The 6,131-nt window shown below is 46.8% G+C and overlaps 1 long non-coding RNA gene across 1 annotated transcript; it reads right to left on the bottom strand.

The window, feature by feature from the left end:
* Window positions 1-2,904: 2,904 nt before the first annotated feature.
* LOC110564276 (uncharacterized) lies at window positions 2,905-6,112 on the bottom strand. The gene is made up of 3 exons (XR_009593721.1): window positions 5,705-6,112; window positions 5,369-5,470; window positions 2,905-4,108 (listed from the first exon to the last, which is right to left on the bottom strand). It is a non-coding gene; the product is annotated as an uncharacterized LOC110564276 (long non-coding RNA).
* Between the last annotated feature and the right edge of the window lie 19 nt (window positions 6,113-6,131).

Raw genomic sequence — 6,131 nt, 5'->3', positions numbered from 1 at the left:
CTTCTCTCACACAGCAGGAAGGCCAGCCTGGTCTGTGTGAGACTGTCTCAAACAACAGGAGAAAATGCCTTGACTGTTTGCTCGAAGCCTGAATGAGGCTCTCTCTCTGAGTCATTTGGTAATGTGTGTTTTGAGCTGGGGTCCTAGGCCAGAGCTTTGAAGGCCCTTTGAAGATGCACCATGGTGGCTCACATCCCTTGCTCTGACGTGCATTTTGTAGACCTGTCCATAAGAAATGCTAACAGGAGTCCTTTCAGCAACAACAGCAAAAGGACTCTCGACAGTGGCTTGAAGCCCCAGAAACAAATAAACTGCATTGGAAATGTGACCACACACTTCAGTCCAAAGCCAACACTGCTGTGTGCTTAGGCAGTGACGGCTCTTCCCCAGTAGTCACCATGCAGATGCATAAACAATAATTACAGACCTATGATAATAAGCATGTAATGCTTAAGATATAATTTGTGAGGACAACAACATAAAGAGGATGAGGCTGTACAGGAGCTGAGTTTTTAATCTAGTGGTAGAGTTAAAGTGATATAAATTCAAAACAGATTGCTCTATGTTTCTTTTTAAAAATTGAACGAGGGTTGGAGAGCTGTCTCCTTGGTTAAGAGAACGTGCTGTCTTGGGGAGGATCTGTTTGTTTCCCAGCGTCCACATGGTGGCTCACAAGGATCCATAACTCCACTTCCATGAATGTTTTCCTTCTTCTGACCTCTTCTGCCATCACACACATGTGGTGCGCAAACATGTATGCAGCCAAAACACTCATATGAATGAAATAAAAATGAGAACAATGGTATTGTTTCAATGAAAGTGGCCCCCACAGGCTCACAGGGAGGGGCACTATTGGGAAGAGTGGGCTTATTGCAGTAGGTGTAGCCTTGTTGGAGGAAGTGTCTCACTGGGGGAGGGGGGTGGGCTTTGAGGTTTCGGAGGCTCAAGCTAAGCCTTGTGGCTAAATGTCTCTTGCTGCTGCCTGCAGATCCAGATGTAGAACCCTCAGCTACCTCTCTAGCCCCGTGTCTGCCTGCTTTCTGCCCATGCTTCCCATCATGATGATAATCGACTAAACCTCTGAACTGTAAGCCAGCCCTAGTTTAGTTCTTTCCTATATAAGAGTAGCTGTGGTCATGGCATCTCTTCACAGCAACAGAAACAAATAACTAAAGCAAACTACTTAAACACTAAATAAAGGGAGGGGGAAGGAGGAGGAAGAGTGGGACTGAGAGGCAAGGAGAGATGGGTCTACAACCAGGATATAAAATGACAAAACCTGCCCCTAGAGGCATTGAAAAAAACAAAACAAAACACATTAAATAAAAATCAAACAAAAAGAAACCACAGAGGAACAAGGGAGTTCATTTCTAGCCCTCTCTCCAGGATCACCCTTCAGTCATGTTATTCACAAGATCTGGTGAAATCAAGATGTGGCTTTTGGACTTGCTTCTCAAGCAATTGGGTGTATAATACAGGAGCCAGATCCTGTTTCGTTCTTTGCCTTTTCAGACTTTCCTACTCACTTGTGTGTTTTTCCAGGACAGACCTTGTATCAGAAACCAAAAACTGAGATGGGGAGGTGGCTTGGTTCATAAAGTGCTATATAACCATGACGACCTGAGTTCAGATCCTCCAGAACCCACCTGAAAATGGATGGGATGGTGGTGCCTGTAAGCTCAGCATCGGAGGTGGAAACAGGAGGCTCCCCAGGACTTACTTGCTGGCCAGATAGTCCAGTAGAATTGGTGAGCTCCAGGGTCAATGAGAGACCCTGCCTCAAAAGATTAAGGTGGGGCTGACAGATATTCTCAACTGTTAAGATCACGTGCTGTTACTCCAGAGGACCAAAGTTTGGTTCCTAGCATCCACATGAGGTGCCTCATAAGTACTTGTAACTCTAGCTCCAGGAAATCTGAGCACAGACAGATGGACACACACACACACTCACACATGATAGATAGCTAGCTAGCTAGCTAGCTAGCTAGATAGATAGATAGATAGGTATTTCCTAGATAGAAAGGAGGAAGGGGAAATAACTGGGGGAAAAGACAAAGGGCCAACATGACAGCTCAGTGAGTAAAGGAGCCTGCTGCCATGCCCAAGGCCCTGAGCTCAATCCCGAGGCTCTAGATGGTAGAAGGAGAGAACTCCTCAGGATTCCTCTGACCTCCACACATGCATCACGGAGAACACACACACACACACACACACACACACACACACACACACAAAACAAGCAAATAAAATGTAGTTTGTACACAAAATAAGCACATAAAATGTAGTTTTAAAAAAAATTAGGGATCTGGGGGAGAAAATGGAGCTACAGATAAGAATGTGCAAGGCAGTCAAGTGAGGTGGTGCACACCCTTAATTCCCGTGCTTGAGAGGCAGAGGCAGGTGGGCCTCTGTGAGTCTGAGGCCAGCTGGTCTACAGAGTAAGCTCCAAGACAGCCAGGGCTATAGAGAGAGCCTGCCTCAAGAAACAGCAAACAAGGACGTGTAAGGCTATGGCAGAGGACCTGAGGTAGGTTCCCAGCAGCCATGTCAGTAGCTAACAACCACGTGTAACCTGAGCTCCAGGAGAATCCGATGCCTCTGGCCTCCACAAGCACCCACTGCACTCACGTACACGACCCTACACATGTAATTGAAAACAATCAAAATAAACTTTTGAGGCCTAAAGATACAGCTCAGCAATAAGATGCATAAGGCCCTAAGTTTGCCCTTGCAGAGAACCCAGGTTTGGATCTACGGCCTCCATTAATTGAGTTTCAGGGCATGTGATGCCCTGTTCTGGGCTCTGTGGACACCAGGTGTGAACATGATGGACATATAGTCAAGTAGGCACACACATACATACACATAAATATAATTTTAAAAATAAGGTGGAGTGCCGGAAGGTGGTGGTGCATGCCTTTAATCCCAGCACTTGGGAGGCAGAGGACAGGAGGATCTCTGAGTTCAAGGCCAGCCTCAGCTACAGAATGAATTTCAGGTTAGCCAGGGCTACACAGATAAACCCTGTCTCGAAAAACAAAACAAAAAATTAAAGGTGGAGGGAGAGTGATTGAGGAGGACGACATCCAGTGTTGACTCTAGAGTCTACATGAACATATGTGCTCCTGCATTCCATGTGCACACATACAGGAGCGTTTACACACAGGCAGAAAGAGAAGGAGGAGAGTGAGCGCAAACACAGGTAGTGAGCTGTCATGTTCAGGGAGACAGAAACTGTGTGTGAGGGGCTTGGAGTGGGGACGTCTTAGCAGGCAGCTGGTGGTTTCTGAGTGGTAAAGTTTTGTTTCATTGTCTGCACTGGTCTCTGGTTTGCTTGTGTAGAAACACAAAACACTGGATCTTTCTTGGTGATGGTCTTCTGTATTGACTGTGCTGTGCTGCAGTGAAATACCTAAAAAGTAAACCCAAGGGTGTGAAGATTCATCATTGCTCACAGCTTCAGAGGTCTCAGGCCATGGTTGCTTGGCTGCACTGTTTCTGATCCCTTTCTGAGTCAGAATGTCATAGTGGAGCAGGACTGGCTGTCCAGATGAAGGAAAGAGAGAGGGATAAGAAATGGCCAAGGGATTCAATATATCCTTCATAGCTCCAGCACCAGTTCCTACTTCCTCTAAGCAGGCCCTACCTTCTGCCATTCCATCACTTCCCAATAGCCGGGGACCAAGCCTTCAGCACATGATTTAGTCAGACTTTTAATGTCCAGTCTGTAATGCTGAAACAACAAACAGTAAGCAAGGCCCCAAAAGCAGAAATACAGCAACTGTCTCCTCTTTGCTCAGCCTCTAACTTAGGCCAAAGCTCACTGAAGAGCTGTGAGGTGTCACCTCACAGAGTGAGACCTTCTGCTGTGCTGTTGATGGCTCTGGAGTTGCATTTCAGACGGCAGAGAAGAGGCTGTGATGGTGACATGGAGATGGTGATCGTGGCTGTCACAGTTGATATGAGATCCTCAACAGCTGAGCCAGCTAAAACCAGACAAGTCCTGAGCCAGGCATGGTGGAGCAATCCTGTGGCTGCAGCGCTCAGGAGACTGAAGAACGAGGATTCTGAGTTCCACAAGTTCAGAAATCAGCCACCCTGATGTCTCCTGTGGTCCCCAAAAAATGACAACCCAATAAACTGAGACACAGATTCTGCCAGATTCACCCTTGGGGGAACCAATGAATGATTGGGCTTCGTTACAGAGCATAGATGAGGTGAGCACCCCTCCCCTGACCGTCTTTATCTGAAAATCCTTGCCTAGCAGGGATGAGGCCTTAGCTCATCATTCTCAGCCTGTGGGTCTCAAACTCCACAGGGGTTGCATATCAGATATTTACACCATGATTCATAACAGGAGCAAAATTACAGTTATGAAGCAGCAACAAAATAATCTTATGGTTGAAGGTCACCACAACAAGAGGAACTGTCTCCGCATTGGGAGGGTAGAGAGCCATTGCCTTAGAGAGCCTGGCCCTAGTCTCTGTTGCTCTATCCCTTCTCAGAAACCGTGGGCAAATGGGTCAGGTGATTGAGAACAGCTACACAATCAGGGCCGTCTCCTACTCTGCCTGTAGGAGGGTGTAAACCGACAGCAAGCTCAGCCGGGATAACATTTTGCAAGGGAGCACAGCTGAATGTCCTAAGATGGCAGTTGATCAGCTTGGATAGTTACTCATGACACCTACATGGTTACACAGTAAGTTCCTGGAAAGCCTGAGCTACACAGCGAGGTGCTGTCTGGACAAGGCTGCCACTGCTGGGTTGGCGAGACGGCTCAGCAGCCATCAGCTTGTCCCTCCTGGAGACCCAGGGTCTATTCCTGGCGCCCACATGGCAGTTCCCAAAGGTTTGCAACTCCAGTCCTGGAGGATCTGATGCCCTCTTCTGGTCTCTTCAGGTACTGCATGCATGTAATGTCCAGACATACATGCAGGCAAAACACTCATGAACATAAAATAAAATCTCAAAAAAAAAAATCTTTAAAAACTACTACTATACAAAGTAAATAACCTGTGATTAATATAAAAAATAAAAATTAAAAAAAACTACTACTACGGGGCTGGAGAGATGGCTCAGAGGTTGAGAGCACTGGCTGCTCTTCCAGAGGTCCTAAGTTCAATTCCCAGCAACCACATGGTGGCTCACAACCACCTATAATGAGATCTGATGTGCAGGTGTACATGCAGACAGACATTGTATATGTAATAAATAAATCTTTAAAAAACTACTACTACTATTACTAATAATAATGATAGAAATCAAATGAACCAAAAGGGAATTGTCTTACTTATGGTTTCTATTTCTGTGAAGAGACACCATAACCATGGACTCTATAAAGGAAAACATCTAATGGGGGCTGGCTTACAGTTCAGAGGTTTAATCCATTATTGTCATGGTGGGAAGCATGACAGTGTCCAGGCAGACGTGGTGCTGGAGACGTAGCTGAGAGTTAGTTCTACACCTGGATCTGAAGGCAGCAGGAAGAGTGGCGCTGGGTCTGGCTTGAGCATTTGAAACCCCAAAGCCCACCCTTTCCCTCCCCTTCCAGTGACACACTTTCTCCAACAAGGTCACCCCTCCCAACAGTGCCACTCCGTCAGCCTCCGGGGGCCACTTTCCTTCAAACCACCCCAGAACGTCAAAATGTATGTCCTTTTGTTTGAAGCAGGGCCTTACCGGATCATGGTGTGCTTGTACTTACCCCAAACGCTGGCAGAAGAGATAGAACAAAGGATGCCATTCCATAGGCCCGACACGCTTTTCTGCTACTGTACGTTGTATTAGTCATTTTCCTCTTTGCTGTGACAGACTTCCTGAAAAAAGCCAACATAAGAACAAAGGGCTTGTGTTGACTCACAGCTTAAGGGGACACAGTCCACGGTGGAGGGGGCATGGTTGCAGGAGCATCCCTAGCTGCAGCCACAGCAGGAAGCAGAGAGTGATGGACACTGCTTAGCCCGCTTCCTTCTCTTTTTCCTTTTTCCTCAGTCCGAGGCCTCAGATCACTGTATGATGCCCTCTAGTCCAGAGTGGGTGTTCCTTCCTCGGTGAGACCTGTTGGAAACACCAGGGGTATGCTGTCCTATGAGGCTGAAAATCCAGTGAAGCTGAAGATGAAAATTAACCGC

This window comes from Meriones unguiculatus, chromosome 8, assembly GCF_030254825.1.
Source record: "Meriones unguiculatus strain TT.TT164.6M chromosome 8, Bangor_MerUng_6.1, whole genome shotgun sequence".
Lineage (NCBI taxonomy): Eukaryota > Metazoa > Chordata > Mammalia > Rodentia > Muridae > Meriones > Meriones unguiculatus.
This window is presented reverse-complemented; position numbering and strand designations above follow the sequence as displayed.